This window comes from Leptinotarsa decemlineata, unplaced genomic scaffold, assembly GCF_025532065.1.
Source record: "Leptinotarsa decemlineata unplaced genomic scaffold, Ldec_3_MD MMD2_tig00026330_RagTag_RagTag, whole genome shotgun sequence".
NCBI lineage: Eukaryota > Metazoa > Arthropoda > Insecta > Coleoptera > Chrysomelidae > Leptinotarsa > Leptinotarsa decemlineata.
This window is the reverse complement of record NW_027412690.1, coordinates 12,037,718-12,061,029: the sequence shown is the minus strand read 5'-3', so window position 1 is coordinate 12,061,029 and position 23,312 is coordinate 12,037,718. Positions and strand designations below refer to the sequence as shown.

The window sequence follows — 23,312 nt, the reverse complement described above, 5'->3', positions numbered from 1 at the left end:
TGGGGGCCCCGAAATACGAGACGGACTGTGGCTGCCTTTCGTTTTGAAGTTCAACTCATTTTCAGCGAATCAAATCCAACGTAAATAGCTACTTTCATACCGCTCTTGGATCGTTGATATATCTTCATATCAACACGGAAGTGTTGCCATTCAGACATGAACGCCTAGTTAATTTTGCTGTTATCAGCCTAATTTCAAAAACTGCTTACTTGGTAGGTACATTCTTTGTCTATTTTCAAACGCGATGCAATATTGATTGCAACAAACATTTAACAGAATTCATAATTTCACTCAAAAACAATTTCAAACGTTGCTTCCTTGGTAGGACGGTGGGTACCTACATCGTTTGTCCCTTTTGAAATGCGGTGCAATATCGATTGCAGCAAACACTTTTAGTTATGAGACGAAGAAGTCCAATCCCTCATTTTCCAAAGTCAAATTCGTCGTGAGCCTCTCCAAAGGCCACTCGCCTAGGGCCATTAACCAGCTGGGCCGCCATCGAAGGGAGCAAATAGTGGCTGGCGAAAGACGGAAGAAGGAAGTAGAGCCCGACTGCAGAAGATCCATCGTCGGATTGCAGATTTCGGGGGCAGTGGAAGAAGAGAATGCACGTCGAGACGATATGCATCGCCTTCGGGCGCCGCATTCACACGTTTTCGGTGGGGCTTTGCGGGGGCGATTCCTCTCGAACCGGCCCGACATTACCAGCAACTGACATCGCGTTAGCCGCTCAGACAGTCGACGATCGACGTCACGGCACGCAGGTATCGTGGTAGAGCACAACCACCCACTATAATATACTTTTACTTTGCAAACAGTAATCATCCTCTTGTGTTCAAAGCCGACACGTGCAACGGAGTGATAGTGATCGGCCATATTGTAGTTCCGGGTACCTACGCGCAGCCTGATACCGTTATTTCGGTGGTTCCTTCATGCGGTCTTTCAAATTTCGCGACGACGTCTTTTGCGAATCAGTGTCCAAGCTGCACCGCCGACCAGTGTACTGTGTTTTCGAAGTGCGTTTTTTCAAACGCATTGCATAATCAATGACAGAAAGGTACTTGCATTTTTTCCATTTACGCATTTCATACGTCGTCGCAGGATTATACGGTTGATTGTTGTCTTTTTGGTTGTGTCGATTCGTTTCGGGTTAGTCTCTATATTCGGTTGCATGGTTGGATTCATTTGTCTTGCAGTTTTGGCCGACGCGACGTTGAAAACAAATCTGCAAACGCGTTGATTTATTTTTACACCGTTTTAATAGTTTCAAATACGTATCGAATTTACTCGGCACTTTTGTGGATTCACTGCATAGTTGCTCAACACCGTTTTCTAACAATTGCATGTGCAACGTATGTACAATAGCAATGTTTATTATTCTTTTAGATGGCAAAACTCAAGGTAACGGCTGATTTTTGGGTTTTGGTGAATTTCAACACGCCTACCTACGTGCGTTTATGAAATAAATTGCGTGGTAAATCTAATCATTTATTTGTGGCTGGTTCCATAGTGTTTTTTGAATATTCTGCCACGCTTCATAAAAACAAAATTATGTTAGTTGTCAAATTCGAGCCTTTGCTGAAATGTTGCAATTGACCAAAGTCAATAATAAAGCTGTGGCTAACTCAACTAATTATAATCATGAGAAATTAATGGAATTCCTTTAGGTAGGTAAATATTCGTTTTAAGGACACCCGTTTTGAAGAAAAAAGCGGCGCTCTCTCTTATTCACAAAGTTATGGCCCTTCAAAGTTCAGAAAAGGGCAACTTTTCAGCCTTCTTTTTCAATAGATAAACTATTTAAAAACACAAGCATTTATTTACTTGGTCACCTTTACACCTTATTCCTCCTTCCTTGACACTTTTCACTTCAACAATCAACATTTTTCCAATAAAAATGTTAAAAAATGTACGAAACTGCTTTTTGGTTATATATATATATCGGTATTTTACGTTTTTGAGGTTAATGGCATAGTTGGTACGACTGATGCAAGCATACGTTTTTGAATTAAGTTTTTTATAAGAAAAATGTTGATTGTTGAATTGAAAAGTTTCAATTAAGAAGGAATATGGTGTAGAGGTGACCTAGTAAATAAATGCTTGTGAAAAAGAAGGCTGAAAAGTTGCCCTTTTCTGAACTTTGAAGGACCGTAACTTTGTAAATAAGGGAGAGCGTCGCTTTTATCTTTCGGATTCGTAATCTACGCATCAAAGGACGTAAGTACACTTAAAGCATTTTTCAAAATCGCCGGGTGCCCTCAAAACGAAAATTCACCAAAAAAGACAGAGGAACTGTTAATACTGTTTCATATTTGTTATAATCTGATATGAACCAATCTGCAATGTGACTTTTCTTTCATTACATTTCATCATAAACTTTATAATTTAAATAATGGCCTCTAGTGTTGCCATTGTAATAACAAATTCAAGTATGCATTACAATAGAGATAGCATTGAAAAAATTTAGTTGATTATGGAATCTAATGGACCTAATGAAACAGTATTGAAAGTTTTTCTGGAGGAGGTAGAGTCAAAAAGCAAAATTCAACAATTCTAGTAAAAAGAGATTATTCTAGTTCCCCAAAATAAAAAACTCTTTGTCAATTCAACCGACATTGAAGATCTTATACCGTTTTCAAAGTAGCAATATTGAGATCAGCTAAAATGTATAGCCCTCCTTCCATTGAATAGAGAAAGAGAGAGAAATATACTTCATTGTCCAAGAAAACCAAGTTCTTATTGACAAAGCATGTTAGGAAAAACATTTTAAAGAGTACTTTCTTGAAATATACAAAATATTTACAAAAGTAGAACAATCTTATAAGTACTAATCAATTAAAAAATAAACATATGTCAAATATAGATGAAATGAGTGGGCATTTGAAAAAATCACATAAAAAGTAACCAAAAAAGCAAATAAAATATAAATAATACAATCTGAGAAGAAAATCATATCTAAAATAAAATTCCTGAAGATTATAGAATGTTTTTTTTAGTAGAGCTTCTATCATTATTTTTCTGAATTTGTAATCAATTTTCCCATTTGCAATTTCGGAGGGTACGTGATTATATATTTTTTTGCTTTCATAAATCAGAGAGTCCTTTGTCAAAGTAGATTTCGGAATAGGGAGAGGTATTTTATTTTCCGATATTTCCCTTGAAACATATTTCATTTTTGTACGTCCAATTTGAGAATACTGAGTGATTATTTTGGAAAATATATTGCTTCAATTTTTTCTCTTTCAAAATGTAATGAAAAATGTCCTTGTCACCCTTGAACAATTTAATAAAAACTGCTTTCTTTCGATTTCTATGCACACATGGAAAACATTCATCATAGTTGAATTTTACTAGACGTCAAAAAGCGAAGGTTGACAAACTTTTGGAGACGTTGAAATTTCAATGTTGAGATTTATTTATCTCTCATTCCAGCTGTATTTGCGATTTTTTCATAAATGAGTTTTTTAGAGACCCATTGCCGTGTGTTTGGATGGAATGAAGTTGCTTTTTCAAAATGTTTCAATTTTGTAAAACCACGATCAAAAATATTGGTATTCCAAATATGCATTTGTATTTTATAATCACCAGCAGGTGAACATGTATTCAGGTATTTGTTCTACATCTTCACTGATTGTTAGGACACCAAATGTTTTTTGTGTTATAAAATTTGTCAGTAGGAACCTCATTAGATCTTCACCTAATTCTATCCCAAATTAAAAATAAATAAATACATCCAAATTGATATCTACCTAGGTCTTAAGTGAGGATTCATTGGTATGCATTTCATGCAAATGTTCTCTGAAAAATAATCAAGCGAAAATAAATCCGGTGATAATGCTGGCAACTCTATAGTCTCTTCTTCCAATCTAATTACAACGAAATCCAACCTTTAGAAGTACACACTGTAACGAGAAGCTCCATCTTGCTGAAGATTACTTGAAAGTTTTTTTCTGCCCTACGTATTCGTTTCATCTGGTGTTTTGGTGAATATTTCCAAATAGGTTTCTGCCAAGTTTCATGAATTCACATTATCTTCTTCGAGCCGCTGAGTTGTTCTTAGATTTGACTTGAATGTTGTAGATAATAGAGAAAAGCCGCATTTATTGGAATGACGGAACTTTGAAAGTATTCAAAGTTCCGTGAAATTATAAAGAAGCGACAATTCTAGACCTTGCTTTGATGTTCCAAACTTTCAAAGATGCTTGTCATGTTTGAATCTCCAATCAGGCAGATATGACTCTTTCTGGATTCTGGATAGAATCTAACTGCCTTTTAGGGAATGCTTTGTGGCGAAACTCACTTACATGTTAATAATATTCATAGTAGGTCTAGTTTCTGTTGAATATCGTCATATATGACTCTTTTTTCAAATTCCACTCGTTCACTATTTCAGGAACCGTTCACATCCGTTTACTAAGTGTGAATATCAAAAACTGTTAAGTGGCGGACAAAATATTTCATTTGAAACTACAGAGTGTGCCAAATTGGTTACTTTTGAAGGAAAACTTCTGTTTTAAATTTATTTTACTAAAACAAAGATAAAAATTAAATGAAAACAACAATAACAATTAATTGGCGCTCCGGGACGACTTCATCGATTCCAGTGGCGCATTTGCTTTTTCAGCTGCAGGAAAACCCGGAAAAACCTGCAGCACCACATCATCTGAAGATCTTGATCTAACAATGTCCTCTCTTTCATAAAACAAAATGTAGGGTGTCTCCAGAGGCTCCAATAAATTCAATGCATCGCCAGAACACTTCGTGACACGACTATCGTCAAACTTAAACCGTTACATTTTTGACCAAGGCGTAACAATGCTAGGTTGAAATGTTCATCTATTTCGAACCTTCCAAAGAGTTTCTTGCTTTCGTTAGAGGTTGAGTCTTGTTTGAAATTCATCAGTGTTATTATTAGATTGACTGGTGCCTCAGCTATACTTGTTTCCCTATAACAGTCAGTTAGTTTGACGCATGTTTGACAATACAGTCGATCATCACCTGTTAAAAATTCCATTTTCAGATGATTTTACAATGAGCTTTGCACGGACTGGTTATTAGTCGTATTAGAAAAAGCTAGATGAAGTTCCAGAAATTCATTTAAGTTTTCGGTACTTTTTGAACATTTACCACAAGGTAAACAAGTGAGGATTTTTCCAGCAAAAGATTTACAAACACAAGACGAGATGGGCAGTACGGAATCATTCAGTCCAGAGCGGTCAGGAGTATTGATTTTGCTATTGTTTTGCTCACGAAGAGTATTCAACAAGAACCCCAAGAATTCGGAACAATTCTCTTGTTGTCCTAACGACTATCTAGTGGACTTCATAGACTCCAGGTAATCGGTTGGAGGGAAAGATGATACCTTCTTACGAAACTGCAGCTGCATGAACAGGTGTTTGAGTTTGATGAACAAGTAGGAAACATTCCAGTTCTCGTTCATCATTAAAACTTCGTTCTTGAAATTCTTCGTCATGAACTACACTTGTAAAATGCTATTCATGTAGCAAGTGTTTCCTAAATTATCCAATCCAATTTTCTTCTCTAGATTTTCAGGACAACTCTCTACTGATTCGTAAGGAAGAACATGTTTCACATAATCTCCATAAGAACCATTTGTCAAGCTGCGATCGATCCTTTCAAGTGAAGAAGGGTTTCGTAGAGGGATCGATTCAGCTCTTGCTTCATGAAGCTCTTCCACTGAAAGGGAACCAGTTCTACGAGGACTGCAACTCATATTTGGGGGGCAAGAATGACCTGAGTCCACTGACCGCACTGAAAAAGAAGAAGGTGGATCAATCACTTGTGAATTAACCTTGATAGGAGACTGATGAATATCCACATATCTCGGCTTGTTTCGAAGAGGTTTCAGTTCCGTACTGAAATTAGGGCAATGCATGATCTCATCAAAATTATGTGAAGGAGGAATACTTCCAAGTACTGAAGCAGCATTGCCACGTTGAATAGCAATACTGATTCTTTCTATCAAAAAAAAAGGTAGAACGGTGATCTTTCGTTGCTTGGCCTATTCTCCTTTCAACTTCATGAACGAATAACAGAGACTCCGGGCCATAAACACCAAAAGGTTCAACAGCTACTGGATGAAACAGATAGTTGCTTCCAAGATTTTGGTATTTTTTTATTTTCAATTTCTTGCCAGACAATGCTACAGTTCCAGCAGACTTGGAACTTTCGGCTAGATGGGAAGCCGCGACTGTGTCAATGTAAGTGAAGTCCCAATATATAGATGAAAACTGATGGCTGTATCTGACCCTCAGACTCAGTAGTCAGTTTTGATCAATCTAGTTTGAAAATAGAGGTTTCCTTTTGAAAGTGTCTAATTTGCCCCACTCTGTACCAGGAAACTAACAGCGTTGACTGGAGACGTGGAACTGAACGTTCTACCGTAACTAATTCAAAAGAAGATCGTTATCTGGCAAGAAATGTACGTCAGAATCGAAATCAGTCCCAGCTGTCCGAACTGATATTAGAAGATCCTTTGGTCAATTGAAGTCCAGTACCACAATACGGTGGTGATTGCTGAGCCAATTTGTGATGCAGGAGGTCATTGGGATTATCCAGGTTACTTCCCAGATACTTAGCTGGTCGTCTACAGGGACACAGATACTGCCTTTTGGCTCAGTGACAAAATGCTCTTGTTTCAAATGAAACCAGATTTGGTTTAGTTAGTGCTAGTCGACGACACAGGGTTTTGAGAAGGCCAGAGCAAAAAACGAGAGTATCTTTTTCCAGAGAAGTCGTTCTTTACCAAAGGGGAACAGTAATGTTCTGAGGAGGCATTATAGGTGGTTGTCCTTTGCAGCTTATTCCTATTTCAGACTTAATAGGGACACTATAGGGCAGTATTTCTCTGTTTCAGTACACAGAGCACTAAAGCACTAAAGAAGTTACAATATTGAAATTGACCTGAAGTTTTATACTACCAAAAAGAAACCAAGCCAGAAATTTATTTGGTTCAACCCATGGCTGTAAGGGGTGGAAAACGCAACCCCTAAAATTTATTTCCAATGTAACTTTTTGCCTTATTATTTGTTTACCATTCAAAAATGTATTTCCAATAGCCTGTTTCATTCTTAACAAAAAATGTCTCTTGGGTTTTTTGCCCAAAACAAACCAGTTCGCAGCAAAAAATTACTTCAGGAACAACTACAGAGATACATCGTCATAAATGCGAAAATACGAAACTAATCTATCTAGTAGGTCGCTATTAGCGATGGTAACAATTAAATTGGTATGACGCTGTCAGTTTGTGAATTTTCAAAATTGAATTAATACTAATTGTGTGTTGTTGTTCTGTTCTTAATTTGTTACTTTAATGATTCACTTGTTATTAAAATGGCATACACAAATGAGGAAATGGCTGAAATGCATTACGTTTACGGTCTGTCGCAGGGGAATGGGTTAGAAGCTTCTAGAAGATATGCTGAAATGTATCTTCAACGGCAGCATTCTTCACATAGAATATTTGCTCGAGTTCATCAACGATTACGAGAATATGGTTCATTCGACAAAAGAACGCAGGATTGTGGTCGCCATCGAGAAGTACGAACACCACAGCTTGAGGAAGCAGTACTTAATTTGATTGAAAAACAACCTACTATCAGTACTAGAAAGATTGCTTTCCAGCTAAATGTTGATCATATGACGGTATTTCGAATTTTAAATGAACAACTCTTGTACCCTTACCATCTGCAACGAGTACAGGCACTGTTACCGCGAGACTTTCCGAACCGTCTTGAATTTTGCAATTGGATGCTGGAAATGATTAGAAGAAATTGTGACTTTCTGAAGACGATAGAATTCACAGACGAATATTGTTTTTCTCGGGAGAAGATTATTAATTTTCATAATTACCACATATGGGCTGATGAAAACGCTCACGCTATTGTCAAAACTAACCATCAAGAACAGTTTTCTCTCAACGTGTGGCTCGGAGTTATTGGGGATGATTTGATTGGGCCTCATTTTGTACCTCCTCGATCAAATGGTGAGGCATACGTTCAATTTTTAAGAGAAGTGCATCCAGTACTGCTGTAGGAAGTTCCTTTGGGCGTCAGAAGGGATATGTTTTTTATGCATGATGGGGTTCCCGCCCATTTTAGTCAAGTAGCACATCAGCATTTAACTGAAACATATGCAAATCGGTAGATAGGTTGAGTAGGGCCACAGAACTGGCTTGCTCGATACCCGGATCTCAATCCTCTCGATTTCTCTATTTGGGGCCATTTACAGCATTCAGTTTATCGTACTCCTGACGATGTACCTCTGTAGTTGTTCGTAAAATAATTTTTTGCTGCGAACTGGTTTATTTTGGGCAAAAAACCTAGGAGACATTTTTTGTTGAGAATGAAACAGGCTATCGAAAATAAATTTTCAAATGATAAACAAATAATAAGAAAAAAGTTACATTGGAAATAAATTTTAAGGGTTGCGTTTTCCACCCATTAAAACCATGGGGTAAACCTAATGAATTACTGGCTAAGTGTCTTTCTGGTAGTACAAAACGTCAGGTTGATTTCAATATTGTAACTTTTTCAGTGTTTGTGAAAAAAATTGTTATACAAATTTTATGTACCCCCTTCAAGGGTCTGTATCTTAACAAGGGATGCTCCAATGAAGTTTCTTTATATGAAAGATCCAATTTTTTTTTGATGAGCAATCACCTCCTTGAATGTTTTACACTTATTCAGTTACACCCTGTATTTGTGGTGACATCAGCCAGCTCTACTGATTTGTCCAAAAAAGGGTTTAAAATCCGTCTATAATCATTGTCAGCTTCAGAGTGCAAATGTTTCTCTTGTAAATTATGCAAGCTCTGTATCTTGCAAGGAATATGAGCCCTTACTACAAGACTTTGGTCTGATGCGTTATCTTTTACGATATTCTGAACACTCGGAAAAGACTCAAATATATTGTTTTGCAGAGAGTTTGTCTTCACACCAGACGCAAAACGATCGTCATCGGAGTGGATTGCACGTGGTGAATCTACTCCAAAGCCTGCAAAGACGCAATGGTCGGCTGGCAAGGTTATGGTATTAGTATTTTGAGATGCGCATGGTATAATATTCATCGACTATATTTTGAAGGGGAAAACCATCAACAGCGACTATTATAGCATGATTTGGAGCGTTTGAAGGACGAAATTGTAAAAAACCGCTCAACTTGAAAAAAATAAAGTGCTGGTTTATCAAGACAATGGCACTGTTCCACAAATCAATGAAAACAGTGTCAAAATTGCATGAATTCGGCTTCGACTGGCTTTCGCATTCATTGTTTTTTCCAGCTCCGACTCTCGGCGACTTTCTTTGTTCTTTAACTTCAAAAGAATACTCGCTGGAGAGAAATTTAACGCTGGTGAAGAGATAATTGTCGAAACTGACGCCTACTTCGAGGCTAAAGGCAGTACCTATTATAAAAATTGTATCGGAAAATTTTATGACCTCTTCAATCTTTGTATCCCCCTCGAAGGCAACTTTATTGAATAATGAAATGAAAGTTTATCAAAAAAAATAATGTTTTACCAAAACAAGCACTTTCCCAATCACCAGAAATGCCGCACTCTTCTCAACGCGCGTTTCACCAACTAAGTTGACGTCTTCAGGAGATGTGTTCATGTGTTCGGAAAGACATTTTCTTCCAGTTTGTATCTAAAAGTAACTTCTTTGCATAATTTTCACTCCTTGGAATTCAGTTGTTGCTTTCTTCTTTCTTTTGGAAGTTCTCCACATTTTGTTTAATTTAAAAATAGCGACGAAATGCTAAACACTTTTTTTCACAAAAAGAATCTCTCCTGAAAATATATCCCTTTCAATTTATGACCGTGTTCGGTTCTAAATATTCATCAAATATAAAACTCGCCGAAGGTATGTAATTATTATTAAGAAGTTGCTAGAACTTTTGAATTGATATATCTTAAATCTTTGCTATAACATAGATATATTATGTTATTATAATTCAGATTGTTTTTTTATGATTGTGAGTATACAGCAAGATTATTCTATCATCTACTTCAAATTTGAACATATCCAACTATATACGTGGCCCACTATTCGATTTCCCTGCTGTTCAAGGTCATTTATTACGTTCTGCAGATTCTTAGATCGCGGTCGATTCTGCGATTCTGCAGGGAATATCAATTAGAAATTATGACGACACTACAGAGGATTCGTTAAATAAAATGACATCTCTTTAACCTTTACTACCAATGCGGCCATTTTTGTAGACCCTGTTTTAGAATAATAAAGACTTTATTACTCTTATCAAAATTTTGCTGCTACATCAGTCCAAAACAAGCATTTTTCCCAATCACCAGAAATGCCTCAAGTCGCCAAAGACAAGATCTGTCTGTTTAAAATCTGTTTTTCCGTTAACCAGCTGTCGCACCCTTACGAACGACAGCCCTCAGAAGTCGAAACTTGTGCGAGCTAAGGATTAACGAGGTCTTACCTTTTAACGTGTGATTCGTAACACGGGTTGGACGATAGCAAGTGAAGATCGATCGTTCAGACTAGGGCTTGAACCACCGACCAACACGGTAGTGTGAGTGAACAAAGCACCCACGCCGAACCGCTTGGCTACCGATCGAATGTATTGATCTATATGTATGTGGAATATTGTTCGCCCTTTTTGGGTCGAGGCTGATCTAGAGCCGTCTCCCAACCAGAAGAAGAAACCTCTTTTTCTAAAGACAGGCGACTCCTTATGCTGACTTTATACTAGCGCAAGTTTATTGGGGCCTTTGTTTATGTTGTACATTTTCAAAATTGTTCAATAAGACTCTAAAAAAATAATGTCTGGCATTGTGCATTGTACATTGGGGTTAGTAGGTGGTGTTTTTCCTTGAGAACCAATTGCAAGTAGGCGATAGCTTGATCGCCACTTATATTGGTCTATGGTTCGTCTACAAAATGGTATTAATTCACTCGAAACTGAAAAGAGTTAGTGATTGGGTGACCCACTGGAAACTTCAATGTATGTAAAGTTCAGGATTGATTAGTTATTGAAGCGTAGCGCGCACTGGATTGGAACGGTACGGTTAGGACGGTGCGGACGGTATGTCTTTTCCGGATTTTCAAGAGGCTCTGCGCATTGGTTTGGTCAGTGAAGGACGAAAACAATGTGTTTTGGAAAATGTTGTGCCAAGTGGAGAATAATTCGATAAGACGCCATATTTTTGATTCACAAAATAAATAGGGAGAGATTTGGACATGAGCATGATTGCAAATTCTTTATGAACGTTTATAGCTTACTTACAAGAAATTTAAATTCAAATTTTGTGAACATAATTAATGTATGTCAATCATTGTCAACCACTTCAATGAAGCTTACTGCACACCAAAGCAGGACGGTACGGATGATTCGTTCGTTACCCACTTTTTCAGAAAGCTACGCGCACTGGTTTGTTCAGTATGGATGGAAACGGACGGTACGGACGATTCGTTCCCTCCGTACTTTTTTAGGGGGCCTAACGCACTGGTTTGGACAGTACGGCTGGGAACGAATGGTACGGTACGGACGATTCTTTCCCTCTGCACGTTTTTATAGAGCTGCGTGCACCAGTTTGGTCAGTACGACTGGAAATGGATTGTACGGTATGGACGATTCGTTGGCTCCACATTATTATAGGGGGCTGCGCGCACTGGTTTGTTCAGAATGGATGGAAACGGACGGTACGGACGATTAGTTTCCTCCGTACTTTTTCAGAGAGGTACGGGCACTGGTTTGTTCAGTATGGATGGAAACGGACGGTACGGACGATTCGTATCCTCCGTACTTTTTAGGGGGCCTTACGCACTGGTTTGGACAGTACGGCTGGGAACGAATGGTACGGTACGGACTATTCTTTCCCTTTGTACGTTTTTATAGAGCTGCGTGCACCAGTTTGTTCAGTACGACTGGGAATGGATGGTACGGTATGGACGAGTCGTTGGCTCCGCACTATTTTAGGGGGCTACGCGCACTAATTCAGTTGGTACAGAAGGGATCGGACAATATGGTACGGACGATTCATTTGCTCTGCACTTTTTCAGTGAGCTACGGGCACTGATTTGTTCAGTATAAATGGAAACGGACGGTACGGACGATTCGTATCCTCCGTACTTTTTAGGGGGCCTTGCGCACTGGTTTGGACAGTACGGCTGGGAACTAATAGTACGGTACGGACGATTCTTCCCCTCTGCACATTTTTATAGAGCTGTGTGCACCAGTTTGGTCAGTACGACTGGGAATGGATGGTACGGTATGGATGATTCGTTGGCTCCGCACTATTTTAGGTGGCTGCGCGTACTAATTCGCTAAGTACAGAAGGGATCGGACGATATGGTACGGACGATTCATTTGCTCCGCACTTTTTCAAAGAGCTACGGGCACTGGTTTGTTCAGTATAGATGGAAATGGACGGTACGGACGATTCGTATCCTCCATACTTTTTTAGGGGGCCCTACGTATTGATTTGGAGAGTACGGCTGGGAAAGAATGGTACAATACGGATGATTTTTCCCTCTGCACCTTTTTAAAGAGCTCCGTGCACCAGTTGGGTCAGTACGACTGAGAATGGATGGTACGGTATGGACGATTCGTTTGCTCCGCACTATTATAGGGGGCTGCGCGCACTGGTTTGTTCAGAATGGATGGAAAAGGACGGTACGGACGATTAGTTTCCTCCGGATTTTTTTAGGGGACCCTACGCACTGGTTTGGATAGTACGGCTGGGAACGAATGGTACGGTACGGATGATTTTTCCCTCTGCACCTTTTTAAAGAGCTGCGTGCACCAGTTTGGTCAGTGCGACTGAGAATGGATGGTACGGTATGGACGATTAGTTTTCTCCTCACCTTTATAGAGGAATACGCTCACTGGTTTGGACAGTACGTCCGGGAACGTATGTACGGTAGAACGTACGTAGATATACACGCTGCCCGTAACTCAGTGGATATTTACAATAATAATAATAATAATATCGAATACATTACATACAGTTTCTCAAAGTCAAATGTCTGTCTATCGAAACATTTCTCACTGAAATTCCTGCTGTTCGCAATTTTTTATGGTTATCAAAGAAGTATGGTATTTATGTACATTTCGCTGGCCGGTAATTGACGGTTTCAAGCTACCGTCGGCATCCAGTGATAATTAATGCAGAAAATACGAATTGGTGTGAAATACTATTTACAAATTTGTATACTTCTACGTCACCTTTGATAAATATTATTCGTAGTCGTTCATACGGCTTTGCTGACCTTGGAAAGTTACTGATGAAGTTGTATAAGAAAATCTTCAGAAATAGAGAAACAAGATTGGATGTATTATTTAGCAGAGAAACTGCGTTCTCTCTACTAGGTTGTCGAATTTAGTCTAATTCAGCATTTCATGTAATTTCTATTCGTCTTCATCAAAAATTATGCTTGAGGTGTCATTGGTTTTGTAATTATCCACAGAGTAATTTATGATAATAGCCAAGTTGCACTAAAAAATAGTTCAAAATTTATAAATAATCAAGTTAGTTTTTTGCGTATATATTTCAAAACTTAAAGAGCAAAAAATCTTCCATTCTCACTTCCCGAAACTATAATACTTAGTTTTAATGGAGCGGTTGAAATAAGGATAAAGAAAATTAACCCATTGAATATGGATATTAAGGAAAAAAATAGATAAATAGGTAATTGGTAGTTGAATAAACATTTATTCTGCAGAAAAAAAAATTAACGCATTTTTCCTCCTAATTATGCATTTATTAATAAACATTTTTCTCGGTTTCAGGAAATAACCTCGCTGGAAAAATGGAAAATAATGGAAAAAAATTATCAATGCAACTTTTATCGATGAGAATACAAATCAATTGGAATATTTCCAAAATTCAGAATCATTTGTATTCTCAGTTTTTTAACATCTTCTCAAACATATGATATATTAATTTTTACCATTTGTTTTTTCAACAATTTCCGAAAACATGCAATATAACAAAACGTATCATCCTTCCATTTCTTGTTCAGACAGGTTGTAGCCTGTGAGTAATATCAAATTACCTGAGCTCTCTAATAATAGATAGGAATGATTTTAGAATGAAACCGACTTATATAATCAAGTCAATGCTTTGAATGAAACATTTTATGCATATCTATTTGAAACCAAATGCTTTTAATAGAACGGTATGCAAATAAATAAGCAAAGAACTTTGCCCACTTGAAAATTTTGTTTGAAAATACAAGAAAAAACACCTTTCATTTTTGTTTCTTCACGTGCTATTTTTATTGCCATGTGTATGTGCTAATAATACAACATTCTCATTTTTCCTCCACCGATTTACATAAATAGGTGGGTGTCACTTTCAAGGCATATTTGAATTCAACAATCACCTGTTTTGTGGTGTATGGTATAGGTTTTGTATAAGCTATTTATTCGATGCAAAAGTTAAAATATCTCCGAAACTGTTAATAGCAGGACAAAACAAATATTACATTTAATGTAACATTGTCAATATGGCGGGTTTTTTTTTTGGGGAAATAATCGTTTCTAATAATTCAGCACTCAGATCAAAAATAGTATTCATATGCAACATGAGAATTGAAATTAGTTATTATCTCAATTGCTTATCAATTTGGCGTTTAACTAATAGTAGAGATGTGAAAACTAGTAAATATAATCAATATACACTGGTTAGACCTGAATTAGAATTTGCTTCAATATTGTCAGTAGGAAGTCGGACAATACTTCAGAAGGTTGAAAAACTACAAAACAAATGTCTGAGATACATTTATTTTGAAAAATATCACACAAGCAGAATTTAATACAGTACGAACAATTAATTTAAGAAATGAATTTGAAATTCTCCTGAAACCTGGTAACTTTGATAAAATTCAATGTACCTTTTTGTAAAACTCGAACATTAGCTATACCTCTATTGGTATCAACTACTGGGACCTCTCTTGCGACCATGTTTCGACTTGCCAATAACTTCAATGTAATGATTGATTCATAAATAGAAGCATTTTCTTGCATTTCATCTCAGATGTGAATGTATAGTGCTCTTATGTGTGCTGTTACTTCATCATGCGTATTGTTAACATTGAGATTCAGTTAGATTAGATTTATCCATGTAATGAAACCAATTAGATCTGTTCGAATATGAATGAAATTATATGATAATTCGAATATTCCTTGAACTGTCAAAATTATGATTCATTTAATTTTTCCCCCAAAATCTGGCCTTGGAATCCGAATCTGTTCAAAACCCTAAAGTATGTTTCTCAGTACCAGAAATCCAGATGTTCAAATTTCTAACCTATTCTACTCGAATACTTATCTGGTGACGTTTCGAAGACTTTATACATCTTCATTATTACACCTACGATCAATTTTATTTTGAAAAACTATTTCAGATATAAATTGTCCATCACAAAATCAAATATTTAAATAAAATTAGTTTTCACGATATTTCAACTATCTTCGCATCATACATTGGAAAATTTATACTAACCCCCCCCCCAGTCCTTTGCCTATTAATACTATATTTAACGCAATATGATAAACAGCGTTAACCGCCTCTTTTGCAGTTTTTTGTCACAAGTCACGATCTTAATTGCTCCTTAGTGGCGTCCTCAAGGGGCATAGCGGGTAGAAATATCTCGAAGACTTCGTGGATGAATTGCAGTGCCACTTGCTCGAGACGACTATGTTGCTTTCTTTGCTCAGTTAATACCGAATTGACTATAGACTTATTCCCTTTCATTTCTAACTCACTGTATGTATCTAATCAAATTATTGGAAGATACCGTTTCGAAAATTTCAAACTCGATTATAGACAAACAGTTATCTAATTGTTTCAGACTGCAATAATTCGAAGGTTACCGTGGAAATTATAGATGATAGTAGTGTGAAGCGATAATTCTGATCACATCCGTAAGATGTGATAGGATAGAAAAGTGAAGGTAGGGCACAACGAAATCCAAGTGATTGTTCTCGCAATTTCAGAATTACCCGTTTTACCTTGTACGGAGAATTTGAGAACAATAAGAGTAATCGTCAAGATTAATGCTTACATCCGTGGGTTGATAACGAGTGGTTTTGTTATGTCATATCGTGTGAGCTCCATTAACGTCAACAAATGTACTGTATTGGAATGTTCTGAATCTTAGTTTTTCGTTTGTGATTTTTTTCATCAAATGCTTTAGATATTTGGTTAGATAGAATCGTTTTGGAGAGTATTCTGTTAGGTAGGCCTAGACTATCTTCAACAGTTGTATTTCATCCTCTAGTATACTATATGTACGTGAACGTACATTTCGCTCTGTTTTTATCAACTCTGAATAAACAATTAATACGAGCGCTAATGAAAGCTAGTGACTTTCGTTGTTCTTCTGTTGACAGTTACTCACCAAAGCGTCAGCTATTTTGGACGCACAGTTGTTACGTAGCAGTCGTTTTCGTGAGTTGATGTGAATGTTTTTGTAAAAATGAAGGAAATTGAGTATAGAGTTGTCATTGAATATTTGTTTTTGAAAGGCAAATCGAAGATGAGTTGCGTTCTGTGTATAGGGGCTCTGCTCCGTCATCTACCGTAGTGAAACTTTGGGCAGTTGAATTTTAACGTGACCGTAAGAGCTTGGGGGACCATGAACGTTCTGGGCGTCCAAAAACTGCAACTGCCGACTAAATAGTGCTAGACGACCTCCAAATTGAAGTCAGTGATATAGCAGAGGTTATGAACATATTAAATCAAGATTCAGGTATGAGAAAGCTGTTCGCGCGATTGGGTGCCGCGATTGCTCACGTTAGACCAAAAAACGTGTTCGAATGAACGTTTCCAACGCTCTGTTGGCGCAGTTTAGGCGTAATAAATCCGAGTTTTGGCACCGATTAATTACTGCAGATGAAACTGCGGATGATACACAGTTATACTCCCGACACAATAATGCAGTCCAAATAGTGGACTGCAAAGGGGAAACCGGCTTCAAATGAAGCAAAACGGTTTTTCCGACTGGGAAAGTGGTGGCGACTGTTTTTTGGGATAGTCATAGAGTTATTTTATTTGATTACCTTCAAAATTCATAAACCATCACAAGAGCATATTACGCACTATTAACAAGCTGAAGACAGAACTTTCGAAAAAACGGCCACATTTGCAAAAAAAAATCAAATCCTGTGTCACCAGGACAACGCACTGTCTCACGCATCGGCGGTCACCATGGCGAAAATCCACGAATCACGCCCGAATTACGTCACGAATTAGGTTTGAATTGCTTGACCATCCGCCTCCCCCACAGTTCTAGCCCCAAGCCACTTCGTTTCGTTCCCTCATCTAAAAATTGCGCTTGGAGGATAGAGATTCTCATCAAATGAAGAGGCAATCACCTTTGTGAACAATTATTTTACAGAGAAACACGCCGAGTACTATTTGGACGGGTTACAGAGATGAGAGCATCGCTGGGTGTTGTGTAGAGTGAAAAGGAGCCATGAGAACAACACCAACCGCGGCAATTGAATTAATTACTGGTCTGACCCCTCTGGACCAGTACGTTAAGGAGCTCGCGTTAATGGTCATGTTACGATTGCGCACGGCTGGTGAAAACTTCGAAGTAGGAAAGGGTCAATTGAGGCTGAGCCTATAGCGAGAAGCGCTCACTGCGAACCTCTGCTGCAGGCAACCAATGATGCAATTGAACCCAGGTTTGTGTTCAATAAACCCTATAAAATACAAATAAAACAGAACACAGAGTCAAATGCTACAAATACAATACGCATATACACAGACGGCTCAAAAACCAAAGAAGGCTCGCATTGCCGACTCTTCAGCCAAGTAAGCGGCTGGACTAAGAATTTTAGGACCCAGTGGCACCTACTTCGACTTCGACAACTGCGGAACCAGCCAAATGTTACACCCATGCTCAATCCCTAAAGAGATGGGATGATATCAAAGGATGCAATCTTGCAGGATCACCCTGGGCGACTCTGAGAAGCTGACACCAAAGAAATATCTGGCGATGACCAGGAAAAATCTACGCTCAATAGTAGGATTTCTGACTAGCCACTGTCAACTAAGGAAACACCTCCATAATATGGGGCTAGTGGATACAGAAGGAGACTACGTTGGAAAATGAAAAAAATCTGAAAAAATGCCTTGTTTCTTTGTTTGGTCGGAAACTATTCAGACGCCCCCGTATATACACCTGCATTTAAATAGACATTCTAATGTACAAAAATGAAAGTCAATATTATTGTGTATATAATTACTTGTAACAATTGAAATCAATCTATAATATAAGGAAAACCGCTAGAGAGAGAAAGTGGAAAAAGCATGTCACAAAAAGTGATTTAGAAAAAATGATGGAATACTAACTATTTATCTATCGCCCCTCGTATATAGTTCGTCAGGAAACGCAGGAAATTGTTGGAGAGAATTTATTTCACAAATACCAAACTCCTCCGAACTAGTATGCTGTTTTGAAAGTTTTTTACTTTTTTATGATATTCAATCAAAATAAGCGTCAATCGGTTCAATGCATTTTTGCCAACATAGCACAAGTCGATTAACTTGGTCAGCATACAAGTTATGTGCTCGGGATTCGATGAATTCAATGAAGGCCGTTTTTGCCTGGTCCTGATTGGCGGAAGTTCTACCGGTGAGGAAGTGTTTGAAAATACGGTTGTAAGTCTAGGACGTATGGTGGGAAAGGGCTCAATTCGGTCAATTTTAGGTCGGTGATTTGTGAAACGTTCTGATGGGCGCTGTCCAACCACTGTCCTGAACGTCAGAGATTCAGGACATTTTGGATGCGCAAAAACGAATGATAACCGACATCGAGACGTGACAATTTCTTTTGATCGTTCAAATAATAAGGCACCTACTTTTCAAATTTTTCGCCATTTCCAATATATTTTTAACTATTAAAAACCGCTAGGAAGCTGATGCCCAGTTCTTTCGCCATTCCACGTATCGTTTGTCACCAGGATCCTCAAATCCTTGTCCTGGATTTGAAAGGAAATGAACAATGTCAGTGTATAGAGTATTGAATTCTCTATCGATCAGTACATACCATGACACAGCCGAATAAATATTTATTGGGATATGGGCTACAAAAACGCAGGATATTAAAACGGACGAAACTTTTTAACAACCCAATTTTATAACCGACACATTCACCATTTATCAAATTGCTAGTCTAAGTAGGCGGGTCTTTACGTTTCTGTTATACGGCGCAATTCATTAACTGAACTAAATTGTGACAATGAAATTGAAATATCCCATGTTCACTCACATAAAATTTCAATTACCTTTACCAGGAAAATACAGGGTGTAACTGAATAAGTGTAAAACATTCAAGGAGGTGATTCCTCATCGAAAATAAGATAGGATCTTTCATATAAAGGAACTCCATTGAAGCATCCCTTGTTAAGATACAGCCCCTTAAAGAGGGTACATAAAATTTGTATTTTTTTTTCACAAGCACTGAAAAAGTTACAATATCGAAATTAACCTGACGTTTTGTACTACCAAAAAGACACTTAGCCACTAATTTATTTGGTTTACCCCATGGTTGTAAGGGGTGGAAAACGCAACCCCTAAAATTTATTTCCATTGTAACTTTTTGTCTTATTGTTTGTTTACTATTTAAAAATTCATTTCCTATAGCCTGTTTCATTCTAAACAAAAAATCTCTCTTGGGTTTTTTTTCCCAAAATAAACCAGTTCGCAGCAAAAAATTATTTTACTAACAACTACATCGTCATAAATGCGAACTGGATTTATTGTTATTTTGTAGTTAGTACCTGCATTAAACGATCAGAGGTTAATAAACAAAACTAATTTAGTAGAAACATGTAGAAATCATAGTAAATGTTCAATATGTCTACCTTCAGACATTACGCATGCGTCTAGACGTCGGCGCATTGAGCCACGTATTTGCTCAAATATTCCTGGAGTCTCTCTGATTACCCTGCACGCATCGATGATGCGGTTTCTTAAGTCATCTACATCGCGAATAGGAGTACGATAAACCGAATGCTGTAAATGGCCCCAAATAGAGAAATCAAGATGATTGAGATCCGGGGATCGAGCGGGCCAGTTCTGTGGTTATCCTTGACCTATTCACTGAGTTTGCATATGTTTTAGTTAAATGCTGACGTGCTACTTGACTAAAATGGGCGGGAGCCCCATCATGCATAGAAAGCATATCACTTCTGATGCCCAAAGGAACTTCCTTCAGCAATACTGGATGCCTTTCTCTTAAAAATTGAACATATGTTCATCGAGGAGGTAGAAAATGAGGCCCAATTGAGTTAATCATGCCCAATAACTCCGAGCCACACGTTAAGAGAAAACTGTTCTTGATGGTTAGTTTCGACAATAGCGTGAGGGTTTTCATCAGCCCATATATGGTAATTATGAAAATTAATAATCTTGTCTCGAAAAAAACTACATTCGTCTGTGAATTATATCGTCTTCAGAAAGTCACAATTTCTTCTAATCATTTCCAGCAACCAAAATTCAAGACGGTTCGGAAAGTCTCGCGACAACAGTGCCTGTACTCGTTGCAGATGGTAAGGGTATAAGAGTTGTTTCTTTAAAATTCGAAATACCGTCATATGATCAATATTCAGCCGGAAAGCTATCTTTCTAGTACTGGTAGTAGGTTGTTCCTCAATCAAATTAAGTACTGCTTCCTCAAGCTGTGGTGTTCGTACTTCTCGATGGCGACCACAATCCTGCGTGCTTTTGTCGAATGAACCATATTCTCGTAATCGTTGATGAAGTTGAGCAAATATTCTATGTGAAAGATGCTGCCGTTGAGGATACATTTCAGCATATCTTCTAGAAGCTTCTAACCCATACCCCTGCGACAGACCGTAAACGTAATGCATATCAGCCAATTCCTCATTTGTGTATGCCATTTTGATAACAAGTGAATTAATAAAGTAACAAATTAAGAACAGAACAACAACACACAATAAGTATCAATTCAATTTCGAAAATTTACAAACTGACAGCGTCATACCAATTTAATTGTTACCATCGCTAATAGCGACCTACTAGATAGATTAGTTTCGTATTTTCGCATTTATGACGAGGTATCTCTGTAGTTGTTCGTAAAATAATTTTTTGCTACGAACTAGTTTATTTTGGGCAAAAAACCCAGGAGATATGTTTTGTTAAGAATGAAACAGGCTATCGGAAATAAATTTTTATCTGGTAAACAAATAATAAGACAAAAAGTTACATTGGAAACAAATTTTAGGGGTTGCGTTTTCCACCCCTTATAACCATGGGGTAAACCAAATAAATTACTGGCTAAGCGTCTTTTTGGTAGTACAAAACGTCAGGTTGATTTCAATATTGTAACTTTTTTAGTGCTTGTGAAAAAAATTGTTATACAAATTTTATGTACCCCCTTTTAGGGGCTGTATCTTAACAAGGGATGCTCCAATGAAATTTCTTTTTATGAAAGATCCCTTTTTTTTCGATAAGGAATCACCTCCTTGAATGTTTTACACTTATTTAGTTACACCCTGGATACGTGGGTCGTTGAAAAAGTGCAAAAGAGCAAAATTAATGTTTCTCAACAATGTCCAAATAATTCTGAGTAACTTTAAGATTAGTAACTGCCCTTATGACAACCAACTGCTCACTGAAATATCAAGAAGACAAGTTTTATTTCCCAAGACATTACATGTATGAATATATAATATGGTCATACGGAAGTTTGCAAAAGCATCATATTGAAACTGAATAATATTCTAAAACAATATCAATATTTCTTCCCATTTCTTTACTTGATGGTGGAATCTATTGAAGAGAGATAATAGTACGCTTTAGTCTGTAGAAGTAGAAGAATTAGGTAATTTTTTAATAATTTTGACTCCCTTGTATAATGGCCCTTTTCGATTCACTTCATAATTGATTGATGGTATCAAGAAAGTGTCCTTGGTACTAGTGTTGTGATTGTGGATGTCAGACAATTTTGAGAAATTTCGTTTTCTTTTGAAAGCAGCTACGCCTATTTTGAATATGTGCATATTGCCCTACGTAAATATTTTCAAATTGAGGAAATTTTCTACACATGAATCTGATCTTCGGAGTCTCAAAAGAACACGAATAGCTCTCTTCTGTAAAATAAATGTTGAATTGCTGTTGACAGAAACTTCCCAAAATTTGACATTCGTCTTTGCAACGTTGAAAACCACTTAATTTTTGAATTTCTTCAGTTCAGACTTCCATTGTCGAATATGATATGAATTGATTTGAAATCCCTGAAAAAATCTGTAGAAAGTTAATAAAGATTAGCTGAAAATTAACAATTATATTAAGCAAAAAAAAAACTGAAGTTACAATGAAACAAGCAACAACCAAGAAATCAAAAAAATTGCACAATTAACACGAGATAAAATGAGAAATGAAAAATGAAAATTAAAAGATTCCAAACCAAGTTACTTCACGACGATTGTTAGTATTCACAATCGTCTTCGGGTGATAACTGGACTTATTCCTTGGAGATCTGACTATTTATAGGTAATTCGAGTGCTTTCACCTATCCCCTCTTTCCTCTCTCCGCTTCATCGGTTTTAGCGGGAGCTGATCGTTTGGCAGGAGTTGGTCGTGTTCCGCTTGATTAGAGATTTCCATATGCTGCGTATCTCTCACTAGCTTAGCTAAATGCGTTGTTGGACAACATATATGCGGCTTCTTTGAATTTTATCCTAAGCCAGTGTTCGTCCTTGTGGATGATTTCAGCTGGAGCCCACTTGATGTTATGTTGATGAGTCCAAAAATGCTCTGCAATTCCTGATTGGCCGGTTTCTCCTCGCTGTGTGTGTTTCTTGTGCTTCGCAATGCAAACTTTCAATATCCTCTTCGTTTCACCGATGTATGATTCCCCGCACTCGCAGAATATCCGGTAAATGCAATTCTTGGAATCGCAGTCTGTGTTTGGTAGCCTGGTTTCCGTGAGGCTGCTACGGATATTGTTCCAGATCTGAAGCAGGTCCTGATGTTGTACTTGGGCCCAATCCTTCCTATCGTCTCCGATAATCCTATGAGGTGGAAGTGCAAGTACTGGTTGTGGTGGCTTCTCTTCCTTGTGGAGCTCTTGCTGTCTTATAGCTAAAGCCTGTTCCACAATTACTTTTGAGTAATCATTCCGTTGAAGACCATTGCTAATGATGCCTAGTTTTTTTTCGAGACCTTCGAGACTTCATTTTTTATATTTTTCATCGCATATATGGCGCTGACAGATTTTTATTCATCGCTGCTACATGTATCCTACAATCTAACTTCTCATTTTGAATTCTAAAAATTTGGATTC

General features: G+C 37.6%; 1 protein-coding gene across 1 annotated transcript in view; it reads left to right on the top strand.

Annotated features, from left to right (window-relative positions):
- The first annotated feature begins 693 nt into the window (after positions 1–693).
- Positions 694–23,312, top strand: part of LOC111508599 (uncharacterized) — a 65,975-nt gene continuing 43,356 nt past the window's right edge. Inside the window, exon 1 of the mRNA XM_023164160.2 lies at positions 694–1,057. The gene's annotated coding sequence lies outside the window, so the exon portion shown is untranslated. The remainder of the gene's footprint in view (positions 1,058–23,312) is intronic.